The 14,771-nt window shown below is 35.2% G+C and overlaps 2 non-coding genes across 2 annotated transcripts; both read right to left on the reverse strand.

Annotated features, from left to right (window-relative positions):
• Positions 1 to 4,381: 4,381 nt before the first annotated feature.
• Positions 4,382 to 4,455, reverse strand: TRNAN-GUU (transfer RNA asparagine (anticodon GUU)). The gene has a single exon. It is a non-coding gene; the product is annotated as a tRNA-Asn (tRNA).
• Positions 4,456 to 12,802: 8,347 nt separating this feature from the next.
• TRNAN-GUU (transfer RNA asparagine (anticodon GUU)) lies at positions 12,803 to 12,876 on the reverse strand. The gene has a single exon. It is a non-coding gene; the product is annotated as a tRNA-Asn (tRNA).
• Between the last annotated feature and the right edge of the window lie 1,895 nt (positions 12,877 to 14,771).

Below are 14,771 nucleotides of genomic sequence, written 5' to 3' on the forward strand. Positions count from 1 at the left end.
AGGTCGATGGATCGAAACCATCCTCTGCTATGTGCTATTTTCATTTATCAAATCTAAAATTGGGATTGCTATTTTGACTTTTTTGGTCTTTGCTTATAGTAGAAAATCCATTATCATCTTAACTAATTTTAATCGTATTTTGACAGAAGTGCTGTAGCAAAAAATCCACATAATGTCTTTAATTTACCCTATTACTTCTATGGTTATTGAGAAAAACAAACTACATTGACTCCAGAAGAGCAAATCAGGTGATCTAACAAGTAATTTATCAAAATCATCTTTCCAGCTTACACTTTGGTGATGCAATAAGACAATGATTTTGTAAGAAAAATCTTCACACTTCAAAAAGTTTTTCTTAAATCCTTACCTTTGTACTGATAAGATAACACCTGGTTATAACATAACAAAGGCTTTCACTTAAAAATGCTGCTAGGTTGCATTCTGCTGATTAGATATCACCAGGAACAACATTAACCTTCAGGTATTTTCTAAATGTTGAATAAATTGGCTTAAATCAAATTAAACTCACTTTAGAGATAATTGTTTCAGAGAAAGTCTTGAACCCTTCCTTAAAATAGGTAGTTTGACATGTTGACTTCTCTACCTAAAATCCCCAAAACTTGATTAATAGAATATTCTCGTCCCTGGGTGGGATTGAACCACCAACATTCCAGTTAACAGCCGAACGCGCTAACCAATTGCGCCACAGAAACCCTATATGAGACATAAACAAACAACAGCTAAGAAACATTGATCTGGAAAGTTTCCTTGCCAAAGTTTATAAAGTCTCTAATCTGGACAGTTATTTTAGGATTTTTCGTTAATTAAAAGGAACACATTGCCATGTTCTTGTGATGAATCAACCCTTCTTGAGTTCTAAGCACTTCCATGAGCAGCAGAGTGGCGCAGCGGAAGCGTGCTGGGCCCATAACCCAGAGGTCGATGGATCGAAACCATCCTCTGCTATGTGCTATTTTCATTTATCAAATCTAAAATTGGGATTGCTATTTTGACTTTTTTGGTCTTTGCTTATAGTAGAATATCCATTATCATCTTAACTCATTTTAATCGTATTTTGACAGAAGTGCTGTAGCAAAAAATCCATATAATGTCTTTAATTTACCCTATTACTTCTATGGTTATTGAGAAAAACAAACTACATTGACTCCAGAAGAGCAAATCAGGTGATCTAACAAGTAATTTATCAAAATCATCTTTCCAGTTTACACTTTGGTGATGCAATAAGACAATGATTTTGTAAGAAAAATCTTCACACTTCAAAAAGTTTTTCTTAATTCCTTACCTTTGTACTGATAAGATAACACCTGGTTTTAATATTACACAGGCTTCCACTTAAAAATGCTGCTAGGTTGCATTCTGCTGATTAGATATCACCAGGAACAACATTAACCTTCAGGTATTTTCTAAATGTTGAATAAATTGGCTTAAATCAAATTAAACTCACTTTAGAGATAATTGTTTCAGAGAAAGTCTTGAACCCTTCCTTAAAATAGGTAGTTTGACATGTTGACTTCTCTACCTAAAAATCCCCAAAACTTGATTAATAGAATATTCTCGTCCCTGGGTGGGATTGAACCACCAACACTCCAGTTAACAGCCGAACGCGCTAACCAATTGCGCCACAGAAACCCTATACGAGACATAAACAAACAACAGCTAAGAAACATTGATCTGGAAAGTTTCCTTGCCAAAGTTTATAAAGTCTCTAATCTGGACAGTTATTTTAGGATTTTTCGTTAATTAAAATGAACACATTGCCATGTTCTTGTGATGAATCAACCCTTCTTGAGTTCTAAGCACTTCCATGAGCAGCAGAGTGGCGCAGCGGAAGCGTGCTGGGCCCATAACCCAGAGGTCGATGGATCGAGACTCTGCTATGTGCTGTTTTCATTTATCAAATCTAAAATTGGGATTGCTATTTTGACTTTTTTGGTCTTTGCTTATAGTAGAAAATCCATTATCATCTTAACTCATTTAAATCGTATTTTGACAGAAGTGCTGTAGCAAAAAACCCACATAATGTCTTTACTTTACCCTATTACTTCTATGGTTATTGAGAAAAACAAACTACATTGACTCCAGAAGAGCAAATCAGGTGTTCTAACAAGTAATTTATCAAAATCATCTTTCCAGCTTACACTTTGGTGATGCAATAAGACAATGATTTTGTAAGAAAAATCTTCAAACTTCAAAAAGTTTTTCTTAATTCCTTACCTTTGTACTGATAAGATAACACCTGGTTATAACATAACACAGGCTTTCACTTAAAAATGCTGCTAGGTTGCATTCTGCTGATTAGATATCACCAGGAACAACATTAACCTTCAGGTATTTTCTAAATGTTGAATAAATTGGCTTAAATCAAATTAAACTCACTTTAGAGATAATTGTTTCAGAGAAAGTCTTGAACCCTTCCTTAAAATAGGTAGTTTGACATGTTGACTTCTCTACCTAAAAATCCCCAAAACTTGTTAATAGAATATTCTCGTCCCTGGGTGGGATTGAACCACCAACATTCCAGTTAACAGCCGAAGGCGCTAACCAATTGCGCCACAGAAACCCTATATGAGACATAAACAAACAACAGCTAAGAAACATTGATCTGGAAAGTTTCCTTGCCAAAGTTTATAAAGTCTCTAATCTGGACAGTTATTTTAGGATTTTTCGTTAATTAAAAGGAACACATTGCCATGTTCTTGTAATGAATCAACCCTTCTTGAGTTCTATGCACTTCCATGAGCAGCAGAGTGGCGCAGCGGTAGCGTGCTGGGCCCATAACCCAGAGGTCGATGGATCGAAACCATCCTCTGCTATGTGCTATTTTCATTTATCAAATCTAAAATTGGGATTGCTATTTTGACTTTTTTGGTCTTTGCTTATAGTAGAAAATCCATTATCATCTTAACTAATTTTAATCGTATTTTGACAGAAGTGCTGTAGCAAAAAATCCACATAATGTCTTTAATTTACCCTATTACTTCTATGGTTATTGAGAAAAACAAACTACATTGACTCCAGAAGAGCAAATCAGGTGATCTAACAAGTAATTTATCAAAATCATCTTTCCAGCTTACACTTTGGTGATGCAATAAGACAATGATTTTGTAAGAAAAATCTTCACACTTCAAAAAGTTTTTCTTAAATCCTTACCTTTGTACTGATAAGATAACACCTGGTTATAACATAACAAAGGCTTTCACTTAAAAATGCTGCTAGGTTGCATTCTGCTGATTAGATATCACCAGGAACAACATTAACCTTCAGGTATTTTCTAAATGTTGAATAAATTGGCTTAAATCAAATTAAACTCACTTTAGAGATAATTGTTTCAGAGAAAGTCTTGAACCCTTCCTTAAAATAGGTAGTTTGACATGTTGACTTCTCTACTTAAAAATCCCCAAAACTTGATTAATAGAATATTCTCGTCCCTGGGTGGGATTGAACCACCAACATTCCAGTTAACAGCCAAACGCGCTAACCAATTGCGCCACAGAAACCCTATATGAGACATAAACAAACAACAGCTAAGAAACTTTGATCTGGAAAGTTTCCTTGCCAAAGTTTATAAAGTCTCTAATCTGGACAGTTATTTTAGGATTTTTCGTTAACTGAAAGGAACACATTGCCATGTTCTTGTGATGAATCAACCCTTCTTGAGTTCTAAGCACTACCATGAGCAGCAGAGTGGCGCAGCGGAAGCGTGCTGGGCCCATAACCCAGAGGTCGATGGATCGAAACCATCTTCTGCTATGTGCTATTTTCATTTATCAAATCTAAAATTGGGATTGCTATTTTGACTTTTTTGGTCTTTGCTTATAGTAGAAAATCCATTATCATCTTAACTCATTTTAATCATATTTTGACAGAAGTGCTGTAGCAAAAAATCCACTTAATGTCTTTACTTTACCCTATTACTTCTATGGTTATTGAGAAAAACAAACTACATTGACTCCAGAAGAGCAAATCAGGTGTTCTAACAAGTAATTTATCAAAATCATCTTTCCTGCTTACACTTTGGTGATGCAATAAGACAATGATTTTGTAAGAAAAATCTTCAAACTTCAAAAAGTTTTTCTTAATTCCTTACCTTTGTACTGATAAGATAAGACCTGCTTTTAACATAACACAGGCTTTCACTTAAAAATGCTGCTAGGTTGCATTCTGCTGATTAGATATCACCAGGAACAAAATTAACCTTCAGGTATTTTATAAATGTTGAATAAATTGCCTTAAATCAAATTAAACTCACTTTAGAGATAATTGTTTCAGAGAAAGTTTTGAACCCTACCATAAAATAGGTAGTTTGACATGTTGACTTCTCTACCTAAAATTCCCCAAAATTTGACTAATAGAAGATTCTCGTCCCTGGGTGGGATTGAACCACCAACCTTCCGGTTAACAGCCAAACGCGCTAACCAATTGCGCCACAGAGACCCTATGTGAAACATAAACAAACAACACCTAAGAAAGATTGATCTGGAAAGTTTCCTTGCCAAAGTTTATAAAGTCTCTAATCTGGACAGTTATTTTAGGATTTTTCGTTAATTAAAAGGAACACATTGCCATGTTCTTGAGATGAATCAACCCTTCTTGAGTTCTAAGCACTTCCATGAGCAGCAGAGTGGCGCAGCGGAAGCGTGCTGGGCCCATAACCCAGAGGTCGATGGATCGAAACTCTGCTATGTGCTGTTTTCATTTATCAAATCTAAAATTGGGATTGCTATTTTGACTTTTTTGGTCTTTGCTTATAGTAGAAAATCCATTATCATCTTAACTCATTTAAATCGTATTTTGACAGAAGTGCTGTAGCAAAAAACCCACATAATGTCTTTACTTTACCCTATTACTTCTATGGTTATTGAGAAAAACAAACTACATTGACTCCAGAAGAGCAAATCAGGTGTTCTAACAAGTAATTTATCAAAATCATCTTTCCAGCTTACACTTTGGTGATGCAATAAGACAATGATTTTGTAAGAAAAATCTTCAAACTTCAAAATGTTTTTCTTAATTCCTTACCTTTGTACTGATAAGATAACACCTGGTTATAACATAACACAGGCTTTCACTTAAAAATGCTGCTAGGTTGCATTCTGCTGATTAGATATCACCAGGAACAACATTAACCTTCAGGTATTTTTTAAATGTTGAATAAATTGGCTTAAATCAAATTAAACTCACTTTAGAGATAATTGTTTCAGAGAAAGTCTTGAACCCTTCCTTAAAATAGGTAGTTTGACATGTTGACTTCTCTACCTAAAAATCCCCAAAACTTGATTAATAGAATATTCTCGTCCCTGGGTGGGATTGAACCACCAACATTCCAGTTAACAGCCGAACACGCTAACCAATTGCGCCACAGAAACCCTATATGAGACATAAACAAACAACAGCTAAGAAACATTGATCTGGAAAGTTTCCTTGCCAAAGTTTATAAAGTCTCTAATCTGGACAGTTATTTTAGGATTTTTCGTTAATTAAAAGGAACACATTGCCATGTTCTTGTGATGAATCAACCCTTCTTGAGTTCGAAGCACTTCTATGAGCAGCAGAGTGGCGCAGCGGAAGCGTGCTGGGCCCGTAACCCAGAGGTCGATGGATCGAGACTCTGCTATGTGCTGTTTTCATTTATCAAATCTAAAATTGGGATTGCTATTTTGACTTTTTTGGTCTTTGCTTATAGTAGAAAATCCATTATCATCTTAACTCATTTAAATCGTATTTTGACAGAAGTGCTGTAGCAAAAAACCCACATAATGTCTTTACTTTACCCTATTACTTCTATGGTTATTGAGAAAAACAAACTACATTGACTCCAGAAGAGCAAATCAGGTGTTCTAACAAGTAATTTATCAAAATCATCTTTCCAGCTTACACTTTGGTGATGCAATAAGACAATGATTTTGTAAGAAAAATCTTCAAACTTCAAAAAGTTTTTCTTAATTCCTTACCTTTGTACTGATAAGATAACACCTGGTTATAACATAACACAGGCTTTCACTTAAAAATGCTGCTAGGTTGCATTCTGCTGATTAGATATCACCAGGAACAAAATTAACCTTCAGGTATTTTATAAATGTTGAATAAATTGCCTTAAATCAAATTAAACTCACTTTAGAGATAATTGTTTCAGAGAAAGTCTTGAACCCTACCATAAAATAGGTAGTTTGACATGTTGACTTCTCTACCTAAAATTCCCCAAAATTTGACTAATAGAAGATGCTCGTCCCTGGGTGGGATTGAACCACCAACCTTCCAGTTAACAGCCAAACGCGCTAACCAATTGCGCCACAGAGACCCTATGTGAAACATAAACAAACAACAGCTAAGAAACATTGATCTGGAAAGTTTCCTTGCCAAAGTTTATAAAGTCTCTAATCTGGACAGTTATTTTAGGATTTTTCGTTAATTAAAAGGAACACATTGCCATGTTCTTGAGATGAATCAACCCTTCTTGAGTTCTAAGCACTTCCATGAGCAGCAGAGTGGCGCAGCGGAAGCGTGCTGGGCCCATAACCCAGAGGTCGATGGATCGAAACCATCCTCTGCTATGTGCTATTTTCATTTATCAAATCTAAAATTGGGATTGCTATTTTGACTTTTTTGGTCTTTGCTTATAGTAGAAAATCCATTATCATCTTAACTCATTTTAATCATATTTTGACAGAAGTGCTGTAGCAAAAAATCCACATAATGTCTTTAATTTACCCTATTACTTCTATGGTTATTGAGAAAAACAAACTACATTGACTCCAGAAGAGCAAATCAGGTGATCTAACAAGTAATTTATCAAAATCATCTTTCCAGCTTACACTTTGGTGATGCAATAAGACAATGATTTTGTAAGAAAAATCTTCACACTTCAAAAAGTTTTTCTTAATTCCTTACCTTTGTACTGATAAGATAACACCTGGTTATAACATAACAAAGGCTTTCACTTAAAAATGCTGCTAGGTTGCATTCTGCTGATTAGATATCACCAGGAACAACATTAACCTTCAGGTATTTTCTAAATGTTGAATAAATTGGCTTAAATCAAATTAAACTCACTTTAGAGATAATTGTTTCAGAGAAAGTCTTGAACCCTTCCTTAAAATAGGTAGTTTGACATGTTGACTTCTCTACCTAAAAATCCCCAAAACTTGATTAATAGAATATTCTCGTCCCTGGGTGGGATTGAACCACCAACATTCCAGTTAACAGCCAAATGCGCTAACCAATTGCGCCACAGAAACCCTATATGAGACACAAACAAACAACAGCTAAGAAACATTGATCTGGAAAGTTTCCTTGCCAAAGTTTATAAAGTCTCTAATCTGGACAGTTATTTTAGGATTTTTCGTTAATTAAAAGGAACACATTGCCATGTTCTTGTGATGAATCAACCCTTCTTGAGTTCTAAGCACTTCCATGAGCAGCAGAGTGGCGCAGCGGAAGCGTGCTGGGCCCATAACCCAGAGGTCGATGGATCGAAACCATCCTCTGCTATGTGCTATTTTCATTTATCAAATCTAAAATTGGGATTGCTATTTTGACTTTTTTGGTCTTTGCTTATAGTAGAAAATCCATTATCATCTTAACTCATTTTAATCGTATTTTGACAGAAGTGCTGTAGCAAAAAATCCACATAATGTCTTTAATTTACCCTATTACTTCTATGGTTATTGAGAAAAACAAACTACATTGACTCCAGAAGAGCAAATCAGGTGATCTAACAAGTAATTTATCAAAATCATCTTTCCAGCTTACACTTTGGTGATGCAATAAGACAATGATTTTGTAAGAAAAATCTTCACACTTCAAAAAGTTTTTCTTAATTCCTTACTTTTGTACTGATAAGATAACACCTGGTTTTAACATAACACAGGCTTCCACTTAAAAATGCTGCTAGGTTGCATTCTGCTGATTAGATATCACCAGGAACAACATTAATCTTCAGGTATTTTCTAAATGTTGAATAAATTGGCTTAAATCAAATTAAACTCACTTTAGAGATAATTGTTTCAGAGAAAGTCTTGAACCCTTCCTTAAAATAGGTAGTTTGACATGTTGACTTCTCTACCGAAAAATCCCCAAAACTTGATTAATAGAATATTCCTGTCCCTGGGTGGGATTGAACCACCAACATTCCAGTTAACAGCCGAACGCGCTAAACAATTGCGCCACAGAAACCCTATATGAGACATAAACAAACAACAGCTAAGAAACATTGATCTGGAAAGTTTCCTTGCCAAAGTTTATAAAGTCTCTAATCTGGACAGTTATTTTAGGATTTTTCGTTAATTAAAAGGAACACATTGCCATGTTCTTGTGATGAATCAACCCTTCTTGAGTTCTAAGCACTTCCATGAGCAGCAGAGTGGCGCAGCGGAAGCGTGCTGGGCCATAACCCAGAGGTCGATGGATCGAAACCATCCTCTGCTATGTGCTATTTTCATTTATCAAATCTAAAATTGGGATTGCTATTTTGACTTTTTTGGTCTTTGCTTATAGTAGAAAATCCATTATCATCTTAACTCATTTTAATCGTATTTTGACAGAAGTGCTGTAGCAAAAAATCCACATAATGTCTTTAATTTACCCTATTACTTCTATGGTTATTGAGAAAAACAAACTACATTGACTCCAGAAGAGCAAATCAGGTGATCTAACAAGTAATTTATCAAAATCATCTTTCCAGCTTACACTTTGGTGATGCAATAAGACAATGATTTTGTAAGAAAAATCTTCACACTTCAAAAAGTTTTTCTTAATTCCTTACCTTTGTACTGATAAGATAACACCTGGTTATAACATAACACAGGCTTTCACTTAAAAATGCTGCTAGGTTGCATTCTGCTGATTAGATATCACCAGGAACAACATTAACCTTCAGGTATTTTCTAAATGTTGAATAAATTGGCTTAAATCAAATTAAACTCACTTTAGAGATAATTGTTTCAGAGAAAGTCTTGAACCCTTCCTTAAAATAGGTAGTTTGACATGTTGACTTCTCTACCTAAAAATCCCCAAAACTTGATTAATAGAATATTCTCGTCCCTGGGTGGGATTGAACCACCAACATTCCAGTTAACAGCCGAACGCGCTAACCAATTGCACCACAGAAACCCTATATGAGACATAAACAAACAGCAGCTAAGAAACATTGATCTGGAAAGTTTCCTTGCCAAAGTTTATAAAGTCTCTAATCTGGACAGTTATTTTAGGATTTTTCATTAATTAAAAGGAACACATTGCCATGTTCTTGTGATGAATCAACCCTTCTTGAGTTCTCAGCACTTCCATGAGCAGCAGAGTGGCGCAGCAGAAGCTTGCTGGGCCCATAACCCAGAGGTCGATGGATCGAAACCATCCTCTGCTATGTGCTATTTTGATTTATCAAATCTAAAATTGGGATTGCTATTTTGACTTTTTTGGTCTTTGCTTATAGTAGAAAATCCATTATCATCTTAACTCAATTTAATCATATTTTGACAGAAGTGCTGTAGCAAAAAATCCACTTAATGTCTTTACTTTACCCTATTACTTCTATGGTTATTGAGAAAAACAAACTACATTGACTCCAGAAGAGCAAATCAGGTGTTCTAACAAGTAATTTATCAAAATCATCTTTCCTGCTTACACTTTGGTGATGCAATAAGACAATGATTTTGTAAGAAAAATCTTCAAACTTCAAAAAGTTTTTCTTAATTCCTTACCTTTGTACTGATAAGATAAGACCTGGTTTTAACATAACACAGGCTTTCACTTAAAAATGCTGCTAGGTTGCATTCTGCTGATTAGATATCACCAGGAACAACATTAACCTTGAGGTATTTTATAAATGTTGAATAAATTGCCTTAAATCAAATTAAACTCACTTTAGAGATAATTGTTTCAGAGAAAGTCTTGAACCCTACCATAAAATAGGTAGTTTGACATGTTGACTTCTCTACCTAAAATTCCCCAAAATTTGACTAATAGAAGATTCTCGTCCCTGGGTGGGATTGAACCACCAACCTTCAAGTTAACAGCCAAACGCGCTAACCAATTGCGCCACAGAGACCCTATGTGAAACATAAACAAACAACAGCTAAGAAACATTGATCTGGAAAGTTTCCTTGCCAAAGTTTATAAAGTCTCTAATCTGGACAGTTATTTTAGGATTTTTCGTTAATTAAAAGGAACACATTGCCATGTTCTTGAGATGAATCAACCCTTCTTGAGTTCTAAGCACTTCCATGAGCAGCAGAGTGGCGCAGCGGAAGCGTGCTGGGCCCATAACCCAGAGGTCGATGGATCGAAACCATCCTCTGCTATGTGCTATTTTCATTTATCAAATCTAAAATTGGGATTGCTATTTTGACTTTTTTGGTCTTTGCTTATAGTAGAAAATCCATTATCATCTTAACTCATTTAAATCGTATTTTGACAGAAGTGCTGTAGCAAAAAACCCACATAATGTCTTTACTTTACCCTATTACTTCTATGGTTATTGAGAAAAACAAACTACATTGACTCCAGAAGAGCAAATCAGGTGTTCTAACAAGTAATTTATCAAAATCATCTTTCCAGCTTACACTTTGGTGATGCAATAAGACAATGATTTTGTAAGAAAAATCTTCAAACTTCAAAAAGTTTTTCTTAATTCCTTACCTTTGTACTGATAAGATAACACCTGGTTATAACATAACACAGGCTTTCACTTAAAAATGCTGCTAGGTTGCATTCTGCTGATTAGATATCACCAGGAACAACATTAACCTTCAGGTATTTTCTAAATGTTGAATAAATTGGCTTAAATCAAATTAAACTCACTTTAGAGATAATTGTTTCAGAGAAAGTCTTGAACCCTTCCTTAAAATAGGTAGTTTGACATGTTGACTTCTCTACCTAAAAATCCCCAAAACTTGTTAATAGAATATTCTCGTCCCTGGGTGGGATTGAACCACCAACATTCCAGTTAACAGCCGAAGGCGCTAACCAATTGCGCCACAGAAACCCTATACGAGACATAAACAAACAACAGCTAAGAAACATTGATCTGGAAAGTTTCCTTGCCAAAGTTTATAAAGTCTCTAATCTGGACAGTTATTTTAGGATTTTTCGTTAATTAAAAGGAACACATTGCCATGTTCTTGTAATGAATCAACCCTTCTTGAGTTCTATGCACTTCCATGAGCAGCAGAGTGGCGCAGCGGTAGCGTGCTGGGCCCATAACCCAGAGGTCGATGGATCGAAACCATCCTCTGCTATGTGCTATTTTCATTTATCAAATCTAAAATTGGGATTGCTATTTTGACTTTTTTGGTCTTTGCTTATAGTAGAAAATCCATTATCATCTTAACTAATTTTAATCGTATTTTGACAGAAGTGCTGTAGCAAAAAATCCACATAATGTCTTTAATTTACCCTATTACTTCTATGGTTATTGAGAAAAACAAACTACATTGACTCCAGAAGAGCAAATCAGGTGATCTAACAAGTAATTTATCAAAATCATCTTTCCAGCTTACACTTTGGTGATGCAATAAGACAATGATTTTGTAAGAAAAATCTTCACACTTCAAAAAGTTTTTCTTAAATCCTTACCTTTGTACTGATAAGATAACACCTGGTTATAACATAACAAAGGCTTTCACTTAAAAATGCTGCTAGGTTGCATTCTGCTGATTAGATATCACCAGGAACAACATTAACCTTCAGGTATTTTCTAAATGTTGAATAAATTGGCTTAAATCAAATTAAACTCACTTTAGAGATAATTGTTTCAGAGAAAGTCTTGAACCCTTCCTTAAAATAGGTAGTTTGACATGTTGACTTCTCTACTTAAAAATCCCCAAAACTTGATTAATAGAATATTCTCGTCCCTGGGTGGGATTGAACCACCAACATTCCAGTTAACAGCCAAACGCGCTAACCAATTGCGCCACAGAAACCCTATATGAGACATAAACAAACAACAGCTAAGAAACTTTGATCTGGAAAGTTTCCTTGCCAAAGTTTATAAAGTCTCTAATCTGGACAGTTATTTTAGGATTTTTCGTTAACTGAAAGGAACACATTGCCATGTTCTTGTGATGAATCAACCCTTCTTGAGTTCTAAGCACTACCATGAGCAGCAAAGTGGCGCAGCGGAAGCGTGCTGGGCCCATAACCCAGAGGTCGATGGATCGAAACCATCTTCTGCTATGTGCTATTTTCATTTATCAAATCTAAAATTGGGATTGCTATTTTGACTTTTTTGGTCTTTGCTTATAGTAGAAAATCCATTATCATCTTAACTCATTTTAATCATATTTTGACAGAAGTGCTGTAGCAAAAAATCCACTTAATGTCTTTACTTTACCCTATTACTTCTATGGTTATTGAGAAAAACAAACTACATTGACTCCAGAAGAGCAAATCAGGTGTTCTAACAAGTAATTTATCAAAATCATCTTTCCTGCTTACACTTTGGTGATGCAATAAGACAATGATTTTGTAAGAAAAATCTTCAAACTTCAAAAAGTTTTTCTTAATTCCTTACCTTTGTACTGATAAGATAAGACCTGCTTTTAACATAACACAGGCTTTCACTTAAAAATGCTGCTAGGTTGCATTCTGCTGATTAGATATCACCAGGAACAACATTAACCTTCAGGTATTTTATAAATGTTGAATAAATTGCCTTAAATCAAATTAAACTCACTTTAGAGATAATTGTTTCAGAGAAAGTTTTGAACCCTACCATAAAATAGGTAGTTTGACATGTTGACTTCTCTACCTAAAATTCCCCAAAATTTGACTAATAGAAGATTCTCGTCCCTGGGTGGGATTGAACCACCAACCTTCCGGTTAACAGCCAAACGCGCTAACCAATTGCGCCACAGAGACCCTATGTGAAACATAAACAAACAACACCTAAGAAAGATTGATCTGGAAAGTTTCCTTGCCAAAGTTTATAAAGTCTCTAATCTGGACAGTTATTTTAGGATTTTTCGTTAATTAAAAGGAACACATTGCCATGTTCTTGAGATGAATCAACCCTTCTTGAGTTCTAAGCACTTCCATGAGCAGCAGAGTGGCGCAGCGGAAGCGTGCTGGGCCCATAACCCAGAGGTCGATGGATCGAAACTCTGCTATGTGCTGTTTTCATTTATCAAATCTAAAATTGGGATTGCTATTTTGACTTTTTTGGTCTTTGCTTATAGTAGAAAATCCATTATCATCTTAACTCATTTAAATCGTATTTTGACAGAAGTGCTGTAGCAAAAAACCCACATAATGTCTTTACTTTACCCTATTACTTCTATGGTTATTGAGAAAAACAAACTACATTGACTCCAGAAGAGCAAATCAGGTGTTCTAACAAGTAATTTATCAAAATCATCTTTCCAGCTTACACTTTGGTGATGCAATAAGACAATGATTTTGTAAGAAAAATCTTCAAACTTCAAAATGTTTTTCTTAATTCCTTACCTTTGTACTGATAAGATAACACCTGGTTATAACATAACACAGGCTTTCACTTAAAAATGCTGCTAGGTTGCATTCTGCTGATTAGATATCACCAGGAACAACATTAACCTTCAGGTATTTTCTAAATGTTGAATAAATTGGCTTAAATCAAATTAACTCACTTTAGAGATAATTGTTTCAGAGAAAGTCTTGAACCCTTCCTTAAAATAGGTAGTTTGACATGTTGACTTCTCTACCTAAAAATCCCCAAAACTTGATTAATAGAATATTCTCGTCCCTGGGTGGGATTGAACCACCAACATTCCAGTTAACAGCCGAACACGCTAACCAATTGCGCCACAGAAACCCTATATGAGACATAAACAAACAACAGCTAAGAAACATTGATCTGGAAAGTTTCCTTGCCAAAGTTTATAAAGTCTCTAATCTGGACAGTTATTTTAGGATTTTTCGTTAATTAAAAGGAACACATTGCCATGTTCTTGTGATGAATCAACCCTTCTTGAGTTCGAAGCACTTCTATGAGCAGCAGAGTGGCGCAGCGGAAGCGTGCTGGGCCCATAACCCAGAGGTCGATGGATCGAGACTCTGCTATGTGCTGTTTTCATTTATCAAATCTAAAATTGGGATTGCTATTTTGACTTTTTTGGTCTTTGCTTATAGTAGAAAATCCATTATCATCTTAACTCATTTAAATCGTATTTTGACAGAAGTGCTGTAGCAAAAAACCCACATAATGTCTTTACTTTACCCTATTACTTCTATGGTTATTCAGAAAAACAAACTACATTGACTCCAGAAGAGCAAATCAGGTGTTCTAATAAGTAATTTATCAAAATCATCTTTCCAGCTTACACTTTGGTGATGCAATAAGACAATGATTTTGTAAGAAAAATCTTCAAACTTCAAAAAGTTTTTCTTAATTCCTTACCTTTGTACTGATAAGATAACACCTGGTTATAACATAACACAGGCTTTCACTTAAAAATGCTGCTAGGTTGCATTCTGCTGATTAGATATCACCAGGAACAACATTAACCTTCAGGTATTTTATAAATGTTGAATAAATTGCCTTAAATCAAATTAAACTCACTTTAGAGATAATTGTTTCAGAGAAAGTCTTGAACCCTACCATAAAATAGGTAGTTTGACATGTTGACTTCTCTACCTAAAATTCCCCAAAATTTGACTAATAGAAGATGCTCGTCCCTGGGTGGGATTGAACCACCAACCTTCCAGTTAACAGCCAAACACGCTAACCAATTGCGCCACAGAGACCCTATGTGAAACATAAACAAACAACAGCTAAG

This window comes from Taudactylus pleione, unplaced genomic scaffold (genome assembly GCF_031769625.1).
Source record: "Taudactylus pleione unplaced genomic scaffold, aTauple2 ptg000134l, whole genome shotgun sequence".
NCBI lineage: Eukaryota > Metazoa > Chordata > Amphibia > Anura > Myobatrachidae > Taudactylus > Taudactylus pleione.